Genomic DNA, 23,182 nt, shown 5'->3' on the forward strand with positions numbered 1-23,182 from the left:
CTGTTTAAACAAGCTGCTCATACAGCGGTATGGATCGGAGCTTTATGGAAAGAATCCGATGGATAACCTTTGTTAGGTATTGACTCAACCTCTCTGGGTTAGTATTCTGATATTGAGCTGACTGCAGGAGAAGTGATGAAGTGGAAGTAATGTAGAGCTCTGTGAATTTTATTTGTTCAAAGGGGGTTTTAAAAGGAAATTGTACATAAATCTAGTGTATTAATAAGCAAAACATTGGAGGCCTTTTCTGGTCATCTGACGCAAAGCTCACTTGAACAAAGTATTGCACCTGTGTATTTTGTGCAGTTTTTAACTTTAAATTAGGTTTAGGTTTCATTATACTTTTGCATTCTAGTTATGTATTTGTGGCAATAAACGGGGGGAGAAGAGCCTTGTAATGTCCAATTTTTGGCTTTCAATGTTTAGAGGTTCATGTTATTCTGTCAAACCACTGAAGAAATGGAACATCTTTTGACTTTCAGTACAACACTAAAACCCACAGCACCAAAAATCATCTTATAGTTGAATCATCAAATGCTGCAAGACTTTATTTGAATGCATTAACAGGTGTCCCTGTTATTGCATCAATGCCCTGCAACTTATTCTGTCAGAGGACAGTGGTGCATGAACTCATTTTAGATTTACATTACATCCAAAATTACAATGTTCCTGACTTGGGAAATATCACTTTAAGCTGTGTTAAATTTATCACCAATAAAAATGTCTCCGCCCAGGAGATAACTCTGAGGACACACTGCTCACATCTTCAAAAAGACATGAGAAATAAACTGTAACTATTGCCATTTATAATGCCAAGGGATGATGAATCATCGTCACAGAATTTAGTGAGATCTACTGTAGTCTGTAAATTGAATAGCAATGAATAATGTTAATTCACCACACAGACAAGATGCTCTTTTATACATATTGAGTCTGTTCAGGACTGAAAACTGATCAGCTGACTTCTAGAGTTTTAACAATATAACTATTCTTCTTCCTTTTGAAAACCTTTCCAAAAAAATAAACCCAAGAGCAGAAGTGAAAAGGGTGCCATTAAACTGTGTGTTTATCTGCTGTAACGCATGTGGAAATCGTTAGCATGTCCGCTAACTAGCTTACCAACAGTAGTATTGCATCCAAGGCCAGGAGTTAGCATATCAATAACGAACTACATTAGATCTTCTCGTGACACGATGCGTTAAAAAAAGCCCCATTCCTGATACTACATCCGCCGTGTAGCATTCCCCCACTGTGTGGAAGCCAGTCCTGGACGTTATCAGAGTTTAGAGAACCGTTAGCTCCTCTGTCCTGATCTTTATTGGGTCATTGGAAGTTTACATCTCAGCAACCCCAGCTAATGTTACCCAAGATAGCTTTACGTTTGCCAAACACATCGATTATAGTCCTGATCCACAAAGCGTTTTCTCTAGTAGTAGTTTTACTCTACATTGCAATACAAGAACAATGCTGTTATTTATTGACATATCTTCTACATTGATCTTCAACTGGTGAGGATGCTAATTTTTGGCCTGGGACATGTACTGTAGCTTCAAATGGTAAATGGCTGCTTTAGCCTCAGTTTTTTAGCACAATATTGTGTATGTAGCTATAAAGTAAATGTTTAAGATCCCATTTACAAGGTTCTAGTTTCTTTATGAGTCAACTAAAAGTATTTAAAAGTCAGCCAGAGATGGCGTTTTAAACCAACTCGTGGAGCTCACGCTTATCTAGCTAGCTAGCTACAGCTAATAAAAACTGCCAGCAACAGTTAGCCTATTTCAGCCAGACAAAAACTACAGTTGCCAGCTAGAAATTATGAGCCTACTTTTGTCTACCTCTGTGTGAAATAAACAAACCATGTTTTCAGCAGTTGGAGCGGTAAACTTTCCACTGTTCCCACTCTAAACTGCATGTGAGAACGACAAGCTCAACAGGCAAAGCAACAGTAACTTATATGTTATAAACTTGAAATCAGTTTTGCCAGGTAAGTGTCTGCTCTTATACTAACCACAGCCCTTTCAACATTGCTGGAAAGTTTTTATTTTTCTTTCCTGAGCAGATCCAGGTCTATCGTGTCTTGTGATCAATCCTGTTCCAGCCCCAACAAGGTGGGAAGGTTCTCACCAGATTAATGAGTTTCACCTTGAATGCTGAGCGGCTGTGATGGAAACTGAGCCATCTATAATGAATTTCAGGCCAAATAAAGGTAGCCTGTGGTGGCATGCATCTTTTCTAAATGTTAAATCGTAACAGGGGTTTAATTGATCACGACAAGTCAAACTCTCACTAATTTGTGTCTGCTGTTATATGTCATGGCTTTATGTTTTAGCTTTGATTTTGATAACAGTCAAAAAGCCTCTCATACACAGCAACCTTATGAGTAACTCCACTGACTTTACAGGCAAGACACCCCTCTACCTAAAAAACTAAATAAAAGTATTATTTCACTGTTTAAATGGCACTTACACAAGCAGATACATGTCTTAAAGTTTGGCTATACTGGAGACTAATCATACAAAGGACTTAATTCTGCTCCTTATTTTTTCAAACATGCCCTGAGGCAGGCTCTATAATATATTATCCCTGTGTTTTGAACATTTCTATTATTATAGATCAGCAACAAAGAAATGCAGCCACCCACACCCACACTTGTGGCTTTTATTAACCCACAAATTACAATTTCAAATATTTTGCTCAGTATTGGGCACCGGATGCCCCGCAGCACCTGCCATGCCTCATGAAGCTGTTCCCTGTTCAGTTTAAGTACATTTCCAAGTCCACACTATATCACTCCCCTCTTATTCCCCTTGTTACAGACGGCTCACACATCTGGCACTAAGTACATCTCCTCTAATGACAGTGTTTCTTGCAGCTTAGGGTAATCCTTTTATCGGACATTTGTAATTACTCTACCCTCTGGCACATGGGAAGACTGTGGCTGTAAACCAAATTAACTAGCAGTCGAAATTACTCAGGCCGGCCAGTGAGACTAGCATGAACACACTTCCCATGTATTTAGTTGTTTTTTTTGCTGGAGTTAAAGGTTTGTGTTGAAACGATGCTGCAGAGAAAGACAGGTATTTTAGAGGTGCTTCCTCTTGTGAAACTTTTCATCGGGTGCGGATTTCTCTGAGCTGGCTTTAACAACGCAGAGGTGGGGAGGCATCATGCTGCCAACTGGCCCAGCAAGAGAGAGCGACAGGCCGGTGACAGGCCGGGGCACACAGGCCTCAGTGAGTCACTGATATGGGACAGCGCTGACATGCCGTCACTTCAGCATCCGCTCTCCAGGGCTCTGGAGCTCTATTTTAGAGAGGAGGGACTTATGTGGAAACGGACTGCAATAGCAAGGCTAAGTGTGAGAAAGACAAGGGAGAGCAAAAGGATAGAAAATCACCAGCCCCTTTTGTTTCATCTTCAAAACAGCGAGCGTCAGATATAAAGATGATGTCATGTAAAATGGAAGTGACGCGGTTGAAATGCGTCATCGTGGCCAAACAGTGGCACAAAAGGAGACCCCCCCCCCCCCAAAGAAAAATGACCCCATCAAGTGCCCAGAAACGTCATATGTTTACGTTGAAGTGACAAAGCCCTCTAGCGACTGAAGTAATTATGACTGTTGTCTATCGGGAGCAAGGGAGGAAGTAGTGTGACGTTGTTATGTAGCCACATACGGAGGAGGTCGGGGTGTGGATGGATAGGTCAACAAAACATCAGACTTTAACATGGGAGGCCACTGTTCACGTCCTGGTTCTTACCGACAGCCAACGCTGGTTTCTTTTAACCATGACAACGATCCTTCTCTGACCTTAATCACATGATTATCACAGTGAACATGATGATAACCACAATCTTTCCCCATCCCTAACCAAGTCACTTTCGTGACTATGTCGTCCTGTCAATAGTGGCATCAGATCAGGAAACGCTTATATATGTCAAACAAATGATTTTGTCCTTTAATTTGGTGAATTAAAGAATTAAATTAATTATATGCACCACCAAATATAAACCCTGTGATTTAAGTAGAGAATAGCAGAGAATTTGAAATGCATATGAAAAGTAGGTCAGTTACACATGATGGTACTGTAGTAGTCATGTTTTTCTTTAGCTTCTTCACTTCTCTACAACAGAGCAACGCATCGTTTTATAAATTGCCAGAAGCAATTAGTACTGGAAAGGTAATGACATTAGACCAGATGGTTACGGACTACGTGAGTGACACAAGAACTTGTTTACATAAAACAAAGCTATCATCAGCAGTTGTGAACAATCAAAGCTGGTGGCGATCACATTAATGAATGACTTGGTTTGTGCTAAATAGTTTACAGAAATAATTAGGTGAGTCAGACGGGCTTGCATGAATAAACAGGGACTGAATTTGCTCAGTGGCAGAACTCCTCATTACAGCAGAACATGTTTAATATCATGTAATCGAGTTCATTTTCATTTTACGAAGCTTACGAATTCTGTCTGTGTAAAGAGCCGGCACCACATAGAGCACGGTGATATTCATTAATGGAAGTTTAAGTCACTGTAGAAGCACGTAGAAATCATAAACACACTGCTCTTTCATACACTATTTGATAATTATTAAGAGTAATATGCAACTCTGTGTGTTCAGTGTACCTGGAGTATTAGTACTTAGTCCAAAAATAAAAACACACTCCGACCCACTAAGGCAAGCTTGACCTTAGTTATTGCCTCCTCGTTGTGGGTCCTTGTCTGAGTTTGAAAACAGGTAACAGGTTCACACTGTTCGTTTTTTTGAGCTGTTTTCATTCAGTATTCAGCTCCTATTTTCTGATCTGACGTTCCACTGAGGATTAGATGAGCTTGCCATTGTTTTTGGAGAGCTTATTATATTTCCTTTGATGTGGGGATTCACACCACCAGGAGTAACTCTGAAAAGGTGCGAGGGAAGGTTGGGGGCCAGAACCTGTCGCATGAAACCACATCACACGGAAAAATCAGTTAACGTATAAATTCTAAAAACTTAAAATCTGCCACGCTGGAAACACATTTTTTGTCAAATGTTTGATTTAGCCACTAAATAAATGACTACCTACGCTCATGCTAATTAGCGGCACATCCACGTCCCTGAAAGCTAGAGGGAGACAAGCAGGAGATATTTTAAACATCACTTATACACCTAAGTAAAAAATGAGCTTCAGGTGGAGATGTTGCACTGAAGGTACATCTGCAGTAACAAATATTGTCAGTTCCTACTCCAGGGTGAGAGCCTTTTTTTTCGGTGTCATTGGTTCAGTTTGATACAGGGAGGAAAGTGACAGGTAGAGCCTCAAACACAACGCCTTTAATAGTGCAGACACTTTGGACAGCTTGTTATAAAGTTAGGTGAGGGGCAGTTCAGTTTGGCCCAAAACTTCCGATATTCCACTCTCATGCAGCCTCCCGTCTTTGGACAAACTCGGTCAATACATGATTGATGCTCATGCGAACATAGCGCAGGATTTCCTCAAGGACTCATCCATAACATTTTCGTTAATGATTACAGGCCTGCTCCCTCACTAACGGAGGAGATGAAGTGAAAGGCGAAGCTATAATGGTTTGACCACTCTTCACAGTCAGTGAAAGGCTTAATTAGGCACGTTTTGGGCCACTTTGACATTTACTCTCGCCTTAAATAAAGTCTTGTCCAGCAGGAACAACTGCTACACACACACAGACACACATCTCCAACACCTGTCTCTTTTTTATCCTCCAGTCAAATCCAAGCTCACTCTCAAACTCGCTCTTCTTCTCCCCTCAGACCAGTCAGGGATCTGGGTGTAGTGTCTCCGCATTAATGCTAAACTAATTCCTCCATCAGTCAGTGACTTTGTGCTTGTTGCCTGTGACCCTGAGCTAGTTGTTATTACCACCATGCCTATGGTAGGGAGTTCACTAATGACCGTTAGACTGGTTCTGGATCAGTCATGGGAACTATAGTTTAATCCGCAAATGTATAACAAAAATGTGTTGTAGTGAGATCTGTGGAGTAAATGCATTAACTGTGCAGCCTATAACAGGAGACATTCTCATTTTGTGGAAAATAATGTAATTTCTTCTCTGTTTCTTGCTCCTGGTTAGTCCACTTTAATCAACTAAAATGCCAGTGGAGATCTGAATAGTCACACTGAAACCAGTTGCTTTATTATACAAATTGAATGGTGCAAATAAAAGTGCTAGTCATAGAAAGTTTAAAAGAAATCAAACTCTAAATTACACAAACATAGGCATTATACAGCAGCGTATGCAGCATTACTGTATATCTTTTAGTGCTTTCAAAATATAGCACATTACGTTTTTTTATTCAATACATGTCTTAACAAGGCAAGAGCTTCCTCCATCAAATGATTAGATGATTAGCCCAGAGGAAACACCACAGCCCTGCATGGGATTTCATAATATGTTGCATTATCATGAATCTAAAAATGTGGCAGTCAATAAGCAAACACGCCAGAGTCGATTTGGACGAGGAAGAACCAGCAGTTTCGCTGTAAACTCATTTGCAGACGCCGCAGCCAAACCCAAAGTCCTCAGTGATCTTCTGTGTACAAAATGAGAGCCTACCCGGGGAAAAGTGCCCGTGACAACTTGACTTATCGGCCTGTAAAGAAAAGTCTTCAAACAGATGTATCTGGTAATGTGAGCTAGCAGCGAGCCGGGACCTGCAGGGAGCAGCGTCTCGTGCCCTACTTAACCTGTCAAGGCCAGTCTGAGAACTACTCAATCAAGTCTCTATGGGTGAGAAAAAAAAAGGCAGAGTGCAAAGGTGAATGAAACATTAAGGGGATCAAGGGGCTTGTGTGCGGTTTTATCCCGAGGCATTCACCACTCTTGCTCGATAGCACGTAGCTCTACATCTATCTGGGTGTAAAAGCTCTTCATGTTGACCATTTCGTCAGAGCTGCAGAGGAGTGAGCTACCAGGACAGCAGCAGAAATGATGGTTGTGGCTGATGAGAAGACATAAAGAAAGAAAGGCTTCTCAGAACACCTGCACCCCTGGGATAGGGTGTGGGTGATGACTGAGCCTGGCTGCTACGTGGTTATTTATGGAAAGCTTTTCGTATTGTTTCGAGGGTATCCCTTTGATAACAAGAATTCCTGCAAAACAGCAACGCCGACCTGCAACCTGCAACTCTAATAACCCAAAACCCAGGTCGTTTCTTCCTCTTTCTTCCAACATCAAGTTAGAAAAGTGTGAGGTAGGAAATTAACTCCAGAAAACAAAAACAAAACATTGCTTTGATCAAAATATGCAAGAAATCCGGTCTTTTTAGTATTACCTCAAAGGGACACGAGTCAAAAAGCTTGGGAAACTGACAGCACACAACGGTTCAAAGTGAATGTAATGGATTTGAAACAATTTTAGAGAATTTGGACTTTTTTGATAGGAGTTCTGTAAACTCCGGCGATTTAGTGATGCATAAAATGTAAAATTGGTGGAGTGCCCTTTTCATTTTAAAGATGTGCTCCAGCAATTTAGTCGTACACTTTCATAAAGTTGGGGATCATGCAAGAGACAGATTAAAAATAAATAAATAAAAATAAATGGTCAGAATTGAAGCAAGGCCAAGATATCCTGACTTTTAGTCTCTAGTATCTCTAGTGTCAAGCTCAAAAATCCTGTATCCTACATTTCCCACAATGCAACATGTTAGACCCCTCCTGCCCGGCAAATACCCACGTCTTCAAAACTCCACGCCATCAGTTTGTAAACAAGGCTTTCCATCATAAATCTGCAGTTGTATGTGTGCACTTCATAAACACACAATCTTAGTCGTGTAAACTATTACGCTGAACCTTGTGTTCCACTGCTGATAATATTAAATCTCAAAACTGATGCTTATTCACAAAATAGAAGATAATCACAACAACCTGTTTGAATCATGATAACCTGCTTAACCGTTATATAACAATTCTTAAAAAAGGGACAACGCCGGAGTAACCCATGGGCATCCCAGTGGGCAGCGACACAAGAATGACACTCAAATGCTTCAATATCTGGTGGTGTAACCCGACACAGGGCTGGCATCACTCTGTGGGGTGCTCTAGGTGACATTTGAGTACAGCTCCGGGAGGGCCAGATGTGCCGCTTTGATGGAAAAGAGACGTGTCAGCTCAGAATACCAGCGAGACAGAGACGGCACATACGAGGGAAGACCGGTCCCAGCGTTGGGATGCCACTGTCCTTTTTCCAAAAAGGCGGAGGGGAGTTCAAATGAGAGCACTTGCTGAAAACTCTCAATACCATTTCAGGAGGGCTTGAAGGACGCATCATTAATTCACTGATCAATCTGCACTGGAGAATCCTCGACTGTAAGAGACAAAATAAGAGGAGGAAATAAATAAAGCCAGCTTTATCGCCTGCTCGCTGTCAATTAAAGCGAGGTCTTATCAAAAGCCCTCCAGCTTTATTAAAATGCAGTGCACTGACAGGCGAATAACCTCTGACAAATTAATTGAATTTTGACAGACGGCTCATAGCAAGAAGAGAGCAGTGGAGATCATCAAACAGACATCGATAAGCTTGGCTGTTTGGTGGCAATAAAAGCCATTATGGGACTTTATTATACATCATGTTTGCACACATGTTGTGTTCATTATAAAGTCATCCAACAACAGACTTTTATGACTTAAATGTGGTTTTCGAGTCATATTAGTTTTTTTTTATACACGGCTGTTTCTTTTAGAGGTTCAGTTCATTATTGGTGAGTTAAAGCTGCACTCAACAACCTAAAACCTAAAAATAAAATGAGCGTTTGAGAGGGCTAAGTGACACAAATTAGCAACTAAATCAACAACAAGCTCATATTCAAACAGCTTCTAAACAGTGAACGTTTTCCCTTCTTACTTCTTTAAATCAGAAAAACAAAATGTGATAGTTGTTCTCCTCACAAGGACAAAACCAGGATCAATACAAATCACCATTTGTGTATGTAACAGCATAGTACCATGTCTCCATGCAAAACTGATCCTGTGATTTTATTTTTTATTCAAGGTGTCTCATTTTTTCCAGCTCTTACAGCCCCCCCCCCCCCCCCCCCCCCCCCCCCTCCCCCCATGGTGAGACGGCTCTGTGAATTAAACCTCTCATACCATTTCCTCAGGGACAGCCACGGTATCAATAGGCTCGACCACGCTGGAATCTCATCTGTGGTGTCACCCTGCTGCCTCTGCCTGAAGAACATTTTACCACCTCAGTCTCAGTCTACGTGCCTTCACGCTCTCGTCTCAGAGCGCTCAGGGATTTGCATGATTGTTACTTTCGTCATTAAAAACACCTCCTCCCTTTTTTAATATCTTCAGCCCACAAAAAGTTGCATATTTACCGTTTCATAATGTTTCATATTATATTGTTTTTCTGTAAATGAGGTTTTACATCAATACTTTTTTTCCATTTGAGCACCTCTCACCTTGTAGAAGCAGACGTGTTTGAGGAATATTGTCTTTCATATGCTTTCATATGAATATATATAGCTTGTAACTTTTTGTTAAGCGGCCTTAGGTATTAGACACTATTGGAGCAACCACACATTTGAATATTGTTCTCCATGTCTTTGTAGTATGGTGTCAGAAGGCTTAACTTAGATTTATTTTGTCATAAAAGAGGGCAAAAGGAAGGAAAGGGTACTTCATTTTACTTATTTAACAATAGGACCTACATTAAAAAGTGGATAAAAAACACGAGGACCTCCTTGATCAGTGCCACAATTGTGTTATTAACTCTGATTATGAGGACATTTATGATGACACCAAAGGACAATGGAGTAGAATGATGATGATTACAATGGATCAGAGAGAAAGATAAAGAGACAAAATCTGTGCAAGTTGATTTTTAGCTCAGGAAAAGTGGAGACTCTCACTACTGGGTATGAATGAAGTACTTAATATGTTCGTATTATGTAGAGAAGCACCTGATTGGTCAAACTTGTAAACAAGTGTCTGGTTTAAAGATGTTTTTGAACATCAGTCACATAAGGGCATTAGCTTAATGTGCGTGGGTAGTTTCTTCTTATTAGATTCAGGCCGACTCTCAGACAGTGATACTGTAAGAGTTCCTCTCAGTGTTCGGGGAAATGTTTGCCCCAGCTCTCACCTGTGGGAGGGGAGGGGGGAGGAGTTCAGCAGTTTGAAAGGACCTCAATGCCTTTCAGTGACAAACAGTGACAAGACTCACCTCATTTCTACCACATCTGGCCTGGAAGCACCCAGACATCCCCAACAACAACTAAAGGGAGCTGCAGAGTAAAAGGACGTAAAGCTCGAGAGACTGTTCATGTGTTCACTGCAACTCTGACCTGGAGAATCGGGGAAAAGGTGGTTGGATAGATGGATTGAATTCACATGTAACTATTCAGCAATAGTGACTTATTCTCAATGCATACGAGGAATATTGAGGTGGCCATTGGCACAAATTTGAATTAACTAATAAATGAAGGAAGTGAACATTTTGCAGAAAAATGACAATTCTGCCAACATCTGCTCCTGTACTTCTGCTATGAAGCATCAATTTCCCTGCATGAGATCAGTTTATTCATTTTATCTAAGTTATTTTGGAGGATTTAGTTAAAGATCAATATTGTGAAATATTCCAGTGGATTTGTTCTTATTGAGCACATTTTTTTCCATGCAATGCTCTGCTTTCAAACAGTCCCTGCTTGCATTAGCTCCCTCCCTAACACTCTTTCCTAGCTGGAAATGTGCTGAGCTACAGTTAGAGGGACTGTATCCAAAAGGCAAAACACTCAGCTGTTGCGGCTGCGTCTTGGCTTCAGCTCCGTGTGAAGGCTCGGATTTGAGACATGCACTGAGAGGAAAGTGGGCGGAGTGTCGCTGCAGCCATGTTTGTTTGGGACAGTACAAATAATCGTGAGTTACCTGCCTTATGAGCCGTGATGTTACCTGGATTGACCTTTTCCCCCGCAGGTGACAGGATGCGGATCGGCAGGAGAACGCGGCGGTGGGTCCATGATTAGACTAGATCAGAACTGCAGGGTGTGGTGTTCTCGGTAACGCTGTCACACACATCAAACAGTCAGGTGTCCCCATCAGGTACGAAGGAGCAGCGGGACGCAGGGAGAGACTGGAGGTGGAGAGTGACTCAAAGCTTCACTCCTACATTTCTCCTGTGTCTGCACTGCCCCTCTGACCTCTGGGCTTGTTTACATCCTATACTGTGTGTGTGTAGGTGTGTAGGTGCGTAGGCAGATGCAGGTGTGTGACAACCAGGGGGGAGGGTGGGGGTGAAAAATGAATGAGTGTAAATGAATTAACCCTGAGTAGCTCTCACACTAGCAGAAAAAACAAATTTACACCTCTTTCACACTGACCCGGTTGCATATTTCATGAACTTCTCATGTTAAAAGAAAGGCATAGGGATAGTGACGAATTTTCAACAGCCCTTTTAATGCTGAAATTTACATAACTCCAGACACTTTATACTGACTGTACTATGAATATAACAGGCGAGGCTCATGAAGCATAATTAAAATCTGAACAGGAGGCTTTTACATATCAGTTAAATACGTTAAAGGACAGACTTTACTGTTACACAATGAAAAGAATCCCATTTAAAAACGGCAACACACCACTTAATACTGAGCTTTCAGCCAATACAAAGTCATTAGAGCAAATGTAGTAGAAATTTATGGACTGTTGACATACAATAGTATACAACATGCTACACTTAACTTCTTTTTAACTGTGGTGTCTATACTGCTATATACAGATGTTCGTATAAACAGCATGCCATCAGAGAGAGACGGGCAGGACACAAAAAGTTGTGCCCATTTCCATGAAAAATTGACCGATAACGATTGAATTATAGAACATTTTCTCGTTGCATTTGAACGCATTGCTGCAGCATGCCTGTGGCAAAAATCAGATTGGGTTCTTCATTCAGTACCATTGCTAACTGGCAACTTTCCACGACATTCAGCAATCATTGAGTGAGAAACCCGTTCTGTACAGTCCAAACTTTGATGGACACTTTTTTTTGTTAACAGATGCTTTCGCCAGGGGTCTGGGGGCAGTGCTTCTCCAGGGACTGCCAGGTAACCATCATCCAGTTGCCTACATAAGCCGGAAACTGTTCATCTGGCCATCAAGTGGGCAGTCGACTTCTGGTAACCATACAGCTGCCTTGTCATGGGGGACTGAGACTCTATATGTGTTCCCTTGAGTGTCATTGTGGCAGGTCAGTTTGTTCAGTTGTTATATTGAGTATGGTTATGTGGTTGCATTGACCTCTTTTATAGGCCCAATTCTCAACACCTTGTCTTATGTTTTTGCATTTTTTTGGGTAACTAAAAATCCAGGTTTTCAACTCCTGTTTCCTTGTTGCCCACTGCTTGGTCCCTGACAGAACTGTACAAATGAGGATAAAGGGGCACACTTTCGGACAGTCTCATTAGATTTATGTTTGACGAGACGTTCCTGCATACTTTGCCTACTTTGTTTTAACAAGTAAACTTTCAACAATTGAAACCTTCATGTAAACTAAAAATTCCAAGAAAGAAAGTGCAACAGTTCTGGTTAAAGTTGTAGCGTGAACCCAAATGCAGTACGCAGAGTAGAAAAGGTAAAAAACAAACACACTATTTGGTCTTTGCGTAAGTACAAGTACAAAAGAAAGGTATCAGGCAACACTTAAAACAGACAGAGATCATTAGCAAGCATGGAGAGGCTGGACCTCTACGGTTATAAGGCAATCTGGCAAAGAGAGTGAGATGGTCAGCTGGTGTATATATATACTAAGTGATTAATTATGAGCAATGAGGGGCAGGTGTTGGTGCTGGCAGGCATGAATAATGTGCAGAAAATGTAGAAATGAAGAGGACAGAATGTCCACCTTTCTCCTGAAAGTCTTGGATTAGAATAAAAAACAAAAATGTTCCATAAAACTCTCACATACTGTTTTTTTTTTTTTTCAATGAAATAATATCCTGCAAAGAGTCTCTGTAGCAGGCAGACCTGAGTCCATTTTCTGTCTGAATCATTATTCTAATGACAGTCTGACCCGGGTCCCAAAAGGACCATTTCCACCCTCTACACACAAGGAACGAGCCGGGGTGTTTCCTGGCTATTGTAACTTTTGTTTAATGTGATTATGGGAAGGAAAGCAATCATCCAAACACTGAACAGGAATGTGGAGCAGAACAGGAGAAGATATTGAAAAATTAGTCAAATATATGTATGGGGACTTTTTTGTGTAATCTTGCAGAGGACGAAAGGAATGAGAATACAATATTATTGAGTATTCAGATGGTATACGAGGGGAACACACTTTCATTCACACATGCAAATCTCAGCACATTGTGTTCTGCGGGCGGAGTGAAGGGAATTTCATTTCCAGGCAGTGAGAGCCCATCAGGACTTTTCCTCTGCTTGTGTGCATGTGTGGGCGTGTCCCCGAGTGTGTCTCAGCATCTTCTGGGCAGCAGAGAGCCTGATGCCATGAGCTCATCCGTTTCACTGCAAACGTGAGACGGTCACTGGAACATCTGGTCACACTGTTAAGTCGTGAGATTTTAAGCCTCCTGCATCACGGCGGGCTGCAGCCGTGCCAGACAATGAGAGCGTGTTGGTTTCAACAAGCCGAAATAAATGACTTAATGCTCTGTCTAACTCTGAAGAAAGAATTAACATTTGTCGGCGCTCCGCGGGCCGAGAGGTGCAGGGAGGTAATGAAAGACGTCATCTGGGAGGGGCGAAGCACAAATCGTGGTGGCCTGTTAGTCACAACTCAGACGGTGTTTACAGAAAGGCTCGTCCAAGCTGCTGTCAGGGGAAAAACAATTGATTGATTCTCTATTATAGAGAAAAATGATAACACTTACAGAGAAGTGAGTTTGACATATTGCTCCGATTCAATGGCTCTGAAGAAGAGGATAAAAATAACAAAATTAAATTAAATTCAAGAGCTGCATCCTTTGCCAGATTCCCCTTTTAATTAAATATTTCAAGCTGTGCCTTGGCCTGCCTGCGTTTGTACCACTGAATGTTTAACAGTGACAGGAGGAAGTGATCCAAAATACATACATACTTTTCCTGCCCTCATCTTTCAAACTTCATGCCCTTCACAGGAGACATTATACAACTGTTTTCACAGCCTGAGTAGCAAGTAAACTGACCTTCATGTGTAAAATCAGTGGAGTGCCACTTCAAGCTTTAAGGCAACTAAAATTATGTGGTTAAGATGAAGGAAAGATTGTGCTCACGATTATATATACAGCATTGATTTTGTGAGTAGGATGAGATTTCAAGACCAGACTCCAGTGTCAAGTCTAATACATTGTAAGCCCATTCATATATCCTGAGGTTTCGTGGCACTATAATGTCTCATTATTTCTTCCAACAGTTGTTATTGGAAGGGCTACAAGAGGTTGCATGTCAGGAAAGTGTCAAGAAACTTTACAACAAACGACCAATGCTTAGGAGAGTTTAAAAAACATGCAACAGTTTTCATTGGGACTCTTTAATAGAAGCCAGTTCTATCGTATATTGTACAGGAGTGGAGGCAGACATCTCAGAATATCTCAAAACCTACATGGTAAGTGAGAAATTACTGTAGTTTTTTTTTTTTGTAATTTGGGTGGATTGAACCTTGAAGTGCTACAGTATGTGATTGAAGAGCAAGAATCAACGGGCACCACCATCAGCAGCAGTCGGTGGGAAACATGTCAGACAGCTCATCTGCATTTGAAGAAAACCTCTTGGTAGCTCTGCTCACATGCGACCAGCTGAGGCCCTGAGTCTATATGTCAGGGGCGAGGGGACGAGACGTGACGAGGCGGGAGCTCAGACACGCATGCTGCCCGGTGATGTGCGGTGCACCCTCTCCCTGTTCTCATTATCCTCTCTCTGGGTGTAAGACGGGAGGGGGGAGGGTGGTGGTGGTGGAGACTGGCTGGCTAACCCAACATCCCCCGTGGACAGGGAACAGATGGGAACCGACTCCCTCCACACAAATCACTGCCAAAGAAGCTCCGGCCTGCTCCCGTGACCGTTTCCAAATGACAACTACTGTTTACTCAAACAAGAGGAGAGTCCAGGGATGAGGGAATGATGGGAATATTGAGAGATCGCAATCCAGTAATGGAAGACGACACTCAGAGTTTACATTAGCCAAGGAGCATTAAGTAAAGGTGTTGAACATAAATACTACACTATAAACTATAATGATTTTCCTTTTTTCAAAAGAGGATAAAACACATCTGTGGAAACAGTGTCTAAGCCTCTCGGTGGGCGTTTCCCACGGCAACGGTTGAGTGACATTTGAGAGCTGACGTTGCTAGCTGATGCGCAGGGTGCACACCAACTGTAGCATGTGATAGTCCTGAATAGCCTACAAATGTTAAATAATGTGCTGGTCATGTAGTGTTAGCAATATAAACATCTGCTCCTTTACATTCAACGTTTGGGAGGACACAGTGTGCTGTTAAGTTTGTATTCCACTTGGAAAGTGGAAGCTAGCTAGTAAGCCTAGCTTGCTAATGTTAGCACTAATTCTCACCAGACATTACTCCGTGGTGCACTATAACGACTGCTGCACGCCTGTATAGCCTCTTAAGGTTGATACAATATGTTTCAACCCCTTTTTCGATAGCATTACCTATCAACCGTAATTTAAACCGTCAGTCTCTTTACAACATTTGGGAGGACACATAGCGCTGTCAAGTTTGTATTCCACTCAGAAAGTTGAAGGTAGCAAGCTAGGCTAACTACCTTTAACTCTAAAAGGGGAAGTTATTTAGCCAAGCTTGCTAACAATAGCAATGATTCTCCCGAGACATTACTTTTCATTACTTATTTCAAAACCTGCTGACTGAGCTACTTTATGTCATGCTGTGTTGGTCTCACATCATACAAAGGAGGAGGGTCTAGCTAGCATTAGCTGTGTCTCTTTCATTTTTAGTGATATTGGACCAATTAATACCACAACCAACAGCGACAGTCAGAGCCAAAAATTCACGACTTATATATCTATCACAGCAGACAAAAAATAAAACCTTTGCCTTGTAGTAAAAATCTTGACAGCACAGGTAATACAGAAAACAACAAAGAAACATTAGCTCTGACACCATCCCAGTGATTTCTATTCTACTGTGCTGAGACGTCATCCTGATGTAAATTCTACTGTAATTAACAATGGAAAAACACTGGCTCACTCCCTTCCTTAATGAAGTAACTGAGGACATGATTCATTAAGATTGTCATTCATCCCAGTGATAGTCCATATCCAATCCACCCACCCACCTGTCAGAGGCCTGGGGTACCTGGGTAATGTAGTCATCCACTGGGGACATAATTAGAGAGCTGCCACCTGTACTTCCTCTCCTCTCTCCTCCTCCGGACCTAGACAGGCCTCATTAGAGAGACCAGAGCCTGTCTGTGTGTGGAAAAAAAAAGAGTAAATTAATCTACAGTGGAAATCTGACACTAATTAGTATTTTTGGCCAAAACGCTTTAAAGGTCCACAGAGACAATAGCATTGAATCACTGAATACATTTTAATTGTGCTTGTTAGATGCAGAAAACAAAAACACATCAAAACATAGCAATTGGATTTTAATGAACATCTATTAACAGGACAAAACTGCCAGAACAGTGAAACACCCCCAGTCTCTTGAGGATTCAGTGGAAGACGAAGAGGTGAGTGAAAGTGTATCTGCTTAGTCCATAAATAACACCTCACCAATACATGTGTGTTTTTCTCTGTATGTTTTTGTGTGTGTGTGTGTGTGTGGAGGCTGGAGGGGGACGGATGTTTACTTGACCTGGCTGACAGTGAAACTCCTTTGAGACCTTTGTTTCAAAACAGCTCAAATTGACATCTACTATAAACTGTACCTGTACAAAATAGTTGATGTAAGGACGCTGAGCCATAACACCAAATGAGGCAGATATTTTAATACTTCCTTAATTGTAAGATATTGGCTTTTTATCTTCTTGTATTAACCTGTCTTCTGTTGATGCTTGAATTAGGGCCCTGACTGGGAGCTTGACTCAATAAATGACTATTGCACAGATCTCAGTGTGCAGATGCTTTTCCTATCAAGATGTGGTGCATGACTTTGGAATATTTTGCTCTGTTTCCGAGATTTTGAAAGAAAAGCACTCACACAGAGATATATGGGGACATTAAACCACTTTAGCAGCACTATGCCACTGTCATTTGAAAAATTAAAAATGCTCCTTCCTGGAGGTAGAAAAAGTAATACATCTATGAACAAAAACGTAAGAAACAATAAGATTAATGAAAAGAAAATTATGAAAACATAAATATGCAAACCAATCAACATAACAAGAGGTTGATAAGCTACCATATCTCAGTAACAGATCACTCATCAGTAAGGATAAATGTGTCCCTGTGTCTTTTACTGTAAACCGACAGAGAAAAACAACATTTTGTGGCAGTAGTTAATGGCAAGAGTAATGAATTTGCTTATAATTGTAGCTGCGACAAAGCAGATTAATTTTAATGTATTTGGAATCTCTGCAAACCACAAGGTGTTTGCGGATTTGTCCTTTATTTTCTTCTTCCCTTTTCACATATTATTTAGTTTCATCAGTCATTTTCACAAACCTCCAGATTGCCTTAATTGCTAAACATGCCAAAACTGGATAAATTACAGAAAGTTAGGAACAAATATAAAACAAGGTTTAAGCATTTTGACTGGTGCCACAAGTACAGAAATGTAAATGTCATATATTCCACAATTCATTATGTAAACAGTTGCGTGATGCTGTATCAGTTATTTTTTGTTACTACACTGAAAGTTAAGAATAAAATAATAATAAAACTGTAAGAACTCAGTCTCTGTTTCTTTCCAGTTGAGTGAAAAGTTGTGATACTGTGATGTGTATGTGTCAAAGATGAGAAACAGTGTAAATCAAACATTGTATAATCTCAATTATTCTAGTCCTTGTGAGGCACATTGTGTACTGTACCTATAGTTGTCAGGCTTTTCACAGCTAAAATGGCTTCATCAGCTGTTGCAGAAACTACAAAAAACACTTTTTTTAGAGGAAGTTTCTGTCACAGGAACTAATCTGCTGCCACATGGCACGTAAAATATTAAATGTCGCAAATTCACAAATTTTACCTCAAATGTGTTGAGGTGAAGTGTCGTGAGTGAAATGAACAATAAATTTGACATATCACTTCTGTCAAACCATCTTATGAGAACAGAAACATTCAGCTGTTTTGAAAAAGAAACAACAGCTTAACTTACAGTAGATGGCACGGAGGTATAAGGAGAGGGGGGTTTGGCTGAATGGTCCCCATAACAATTCACTGTTGACAGATGATAACAAGCGTCTCGGGGGTTGCCAGATTTGTCATCGATATTACACAGCCAAGACAAATCTGGTGACTGTTTGTTTATTCATCAACTAATAAACCAGCAGAGATGGAACAGATGCTGCTAACATGCATGCAGAGACGGAGACAGACATTGCTCTATCTGCTCTGTGTCTCCTGGGAGGAAGAAGAGATCAAGTAGTGACGAGGCTTTGCAACTTATCATAAGAGAAGAAATGGAGAGAGGAAGAGACCCACTGTGAGAGGGTTTTACTGAAAAACAATTAAAGAGCACAGGGCAAGAGCATTAATTTAATAGATGCCCTGCCCATCATACAGTACTTCCTAACTGCATCTGTCCAGATCTCTACTTCCTTCCTAGTGTGGCATGAAAAGCAAGCAAAGATGCAAAAACTCTTCTTCTTCTGCACGAAATACACTTCTTGGAAACAATTTCTAAATACCAGAATGGTTATCCACCGGATGGCTTGGACACAATTAATCAATACACCCCCATGTCGATGCAAAAAACCCCTAAAAACCCCAGAAAAGAACAAAAGAATTAAATGGTGACTTTGTTGTCTTTTGGTTCTTCTATTAATAAATATGACATTGGATTCAATCAGTAGTATTTTGCTTTCATAATGCACCACATAATAAAAGCAAATTGTAATGATAGGCATTAGACTTTATGACAGATCTATACTGAACTTGATGAATCTGTAATTACATTACAGACATACAGATATTTAAAAGCGTAACGTCGCCGGCAGAGCACGAGGGAGGTTGGGTGACACAAACAAATCAAACTGCAAGAACAAGAGCAGGAGTGAGAGCTTGGTTAATTAACACTCTAAATTTAGCTTCAGCTCACACAATGCAGTTGTCAGCAACATTATGAATGCTCAAATGATGTGAATGAACAATAAACTCAATGAAGAAGTGAACAAAAAGAAAGCGTGTGTTAAATACAATGTCGCCAAAACAGAGCAACGCCGACAAAATGGCCACAAGTGTAGATTCAAGGCTCTTTTTTTTTCACTATGATTTGTACGAACAAGAACAGCTGTCTCTGTCTTGTTGTGACATCTGGAGTTTTGGGAGGGGACGTAGAGAAAGCAGTCATCATGCCAAAGAGAGAGGAGAGACGCGGCAGGGTGGCTGAGCCACTACAAAGAGAGATAAAGACGTGGGAGGAGAGCAGGAGGTTTGAAAAGAGGTGTGTGAAGTAAGATGAGACACTTCAAGATGTCCACGTTTGCACTGACAGCGTGTTCAAAGAGAGGATCATGGTCAGTCTGCCAACAGAGACTGACGTCCTTCCACACTGTTGCAACTAGTTTCAAGCATACTGACACCTTTATTTTAGAGAGAAGACCAAAACTGAGAGATTTTGCTTAGTGTCATCTAAGGGAAATGCATGTATGAATCTAAAAAAGTACAAGAAATGAAGGATACTAATACAAACGTCAGTTGCTTTTGACAAAGTTTCCTTGTTTTCTGCTCTTACAGCCCTGCTTTCACCTTTCCTTTCTCATTTCACATGTTCTAAATCTCTGGCTTGAGGTCAGCTCCGGGCTCAAAGCCTTATTAATCCCATCTCCTCTCTGCTCCCCCAGGTGCATCCCTGCCCCTGGGTGTGCTAACAGCCCAAGACTGGAAAAACCAGAGGAGAAATTGGCAGGTGAAAGGTGCTTTAAAGGTGTGTGGAGCAGCACAAAAATACGTCGTTCTGTGTTTTTTTCAATCACACTTTGATGCAAAGAGCAGCATATCGAGAATATGTGGTCAAAGTTGGTATTTTTCATCCGAGTCATTGTAAAAATTAAGAAACTGTACGTCTTTTCTTGCCACACTTAAGTTGTTTACCATTCGGTGGGTGTTATATCACAGCATATGTATAAGCCTCTGTGTGTGTGTGTAGTGCTACACCATATCATTGGTGACATTTGCGTTTTCCACCTACTCACCACCACATGGAGAGAAAACAAACAAATACATGCAGGAGTGTGAATGTCATATCAGCAATTAAACACATGTTAAGCTAACAAGGCAGGGAAACGAAGCATTGAGCGGCTTCTCTACATCAAACAGGATGAGTTGGAAACAAAGTGTGCTCGGGTTCTCTCTCTGGGGGGCTGTAAAGTTAAAGAGTAGTTATTTGGACATGATTAGAAGGCAAACTGAGTAATTAAGGAGGTGAAATCATCTTCACAGGTAGAAATATATAGTAGACTCTTGAAATCTGAAATCAAATGAACATAAAAATCTTTCCAAGAGTGATTCACACCCAAAGGTCTTAAAAAAAAAAATCATATCACCTACATTTCATAAAAATGTGTTAATATGATTCCTGATGAATATGAATATGATTTCATTTGGTGCTTCAGCAAATAAAAATGGCATCTTTGGGTTTGGACATGAGCGTGATATAACTTCATTGAAGCATCAGAATCAGCAGATACTCGTGCCATTAAGCTCCTTTCTGAGAAGTGTTGGTACAAAAGGTGTTTTTTAGAAATAAAGGCCCCTTTCCCCACTGAAGACGTTTTTGAAAAGTAACCAGCGCAGCCCAGACTAATTTAGGTTTTTCAGTCTCACTGGACACAATCAACACTTGCTCAGGTCACTTTGCATGAACTCTTCTCCTTGTTCCAGACAGAAACACAAAAAACAAGTCGTTATCTGCCTCTAATTCTGGATGGTAGAATCTGAGTCTCTGTATCTACAAAACGCTTATTGTAAAGTAATGCATAATGACATTAACAGCTTCATTTTGCAACATGTAGCTGCAACAATATTAAAAAAAACACTTTTTTAATCCTGTTTTTTCTGGATTTAGAGCAATTTCCTATTGACTTTATAGCTAGATTTTTTTTTACAAATACCTGTAATGAACATGCTAAAGATACCTGTCAAATCTAAATTAAACATTAAATCAAAATAACTAGATTAAATGCAAATGTTAACAACGAATATGAGCATTATCAGATCTGGTGCCCCCATCTACACAACAGCATAGTGACTTCCAAAACCGTTATGATTGACAGTAAAAAATATATTAATATATTAATTAATATATATATATATATATATATATATATATATATATATATAACTTCTGTGGTTAAGGTTTGGTTAAGCTAACCAAACCTCTTGGTTGAAGAGTAACTTGATACCATGCTGACAAGAAGTGTTTCTTTGTTCTCTCTGGTTAAAGTAGGTTGGCTGTGGTCAGAAGTGTTGCACCTGTAACCACGCCAACAACAGTGATGTCATAGTGTACTGACACACCCTCAAGTACGTATCTACATCACAGCAGCATGTTGAAAAGTTAAACCACTGGAAGTTAGCAAATACAAGATTTTTATCTGCTGATGAGCTGCTCTTTAAATCTAATTCTAATGCTAAATGTAAGTGTTGGGCTTGAAACATAAAATATTTAGCTAGATCATCTAGGTCAATAAGTTACAATTTATTGGGATATTAAAGGCTTTTAAGATATTGTAAGTTAGTCAACTTTATATTCTTGCTCAGTCACATAAGTTTTGCTTTTCCTCTCTTCAAAGAAACTGATGCTGACTGAAGCAAAGCTCAGTCTCACTGTTATCAAAGCTTGGCGGACATTGATTTCTCTTAGTTTTGTGGATCTTTGAATCTTATTTGTGAAGTCTTCAGCATCTTCGGGGCAATAACCTGCAGCAAGTTATGGATTTGAGCTGTATTAAATCTGAAATAATAAATAAATAAATGTATGCAAACGTTGGTTTAGCATGAAACCATAGAAATGAAAATCTTCACCACAGCGAACAAAATACGGAAACTGCAACCTTCTGAATTTCAACAGGATGCAATGAAAATCTCACGGAACGAGATGATCTACAATTATTTTTAATACTCACGACACTCTGTCATGAATCATAATTCCACGTCTTTTAATCAAAACTTCATGTTTCTTATTTCTCAACACACTTCATTCATCACATTGCAGAGTATCAAAAAACTAAATTGCTTTTTCTTTGAGAGACTCATGTGGACAATCAACGAGATCTGGTGAGCGCTGGCTCTCTCGTGCTTGACCGGGGGCATGCTTATACATGCACACAGTGGGATTATGAAATTTGAGATGGTCCGTCTTTGGAGAGCACAGTGGAGAGGTTTCTAAGAGGGATACACATGCACACGCTGCCACATATGTCACTGTGTGTGAATGTCTATGAGTCAGAGTCGTGAGCAGTTTTAAGACAAGAAAGTTGCAAAGCTGTAACTTGTTTCAACACACGCTCCCATGGTTCCTTAAAATGCATCACGTATACTAGAGTCTGAGGTATAACTAGGCCATTTAGCGTGTGTTTTTATTCATGAGGCTGAGGAGAGTAGCCCAGCAACAACTTGCTAAAAGTTGAAGCAACAAACCAGCACAATGACCTTCACGGTAAAATAATTACAGCTTGACCGAGGTGGTGGAGTACAATTAAAAACAACCAGGCTCAGTCGCATCTCTGGGTGGTTCCTGACATGAAAAACAAACAAAAATACCCCCCCCCCCTCCTCCTCAGCCTCCCAGCTACTATGAAGTTCTGGAGCAAAGTGCTGCAAAGGCTGCTTCACTTTCTCTGCAGGTTTCCCTGCTATAAGGTCAGCTGTGTTCCCTGACAGCCTGTGCTCAGACTATAGCTCAGCTTCTTATCCTTTGGCCTGACTCTGTCCTTTGCTTCCACAACGTGTCAGCAATCAATGACAGGTCTGATACTCTGCACACACACACACGCATTCATTATGGCCGCAGCATGCCATGAGAATGGAAATCTTTCTCCCTTGTTTAAACACCAGTGGCAATATTTGAAACAGCTGTGAAATGATCATGATG

This window comes from Enoplosus armatus, chromosome 21 (assembly GCF_043641665.1).
Source record: "Enoplosus armatus isolate fEnoArm2 chromosome 21, fEnoArm2.hap1, whole genome shotgun sequence".
Classification (NCBI taxonomy): Eukaryota; Metazoa; Chordata; class Actinopteri; order Centrarchiformes; family Enoplosidae; genus Enoplosus; species Enoplosus armatus.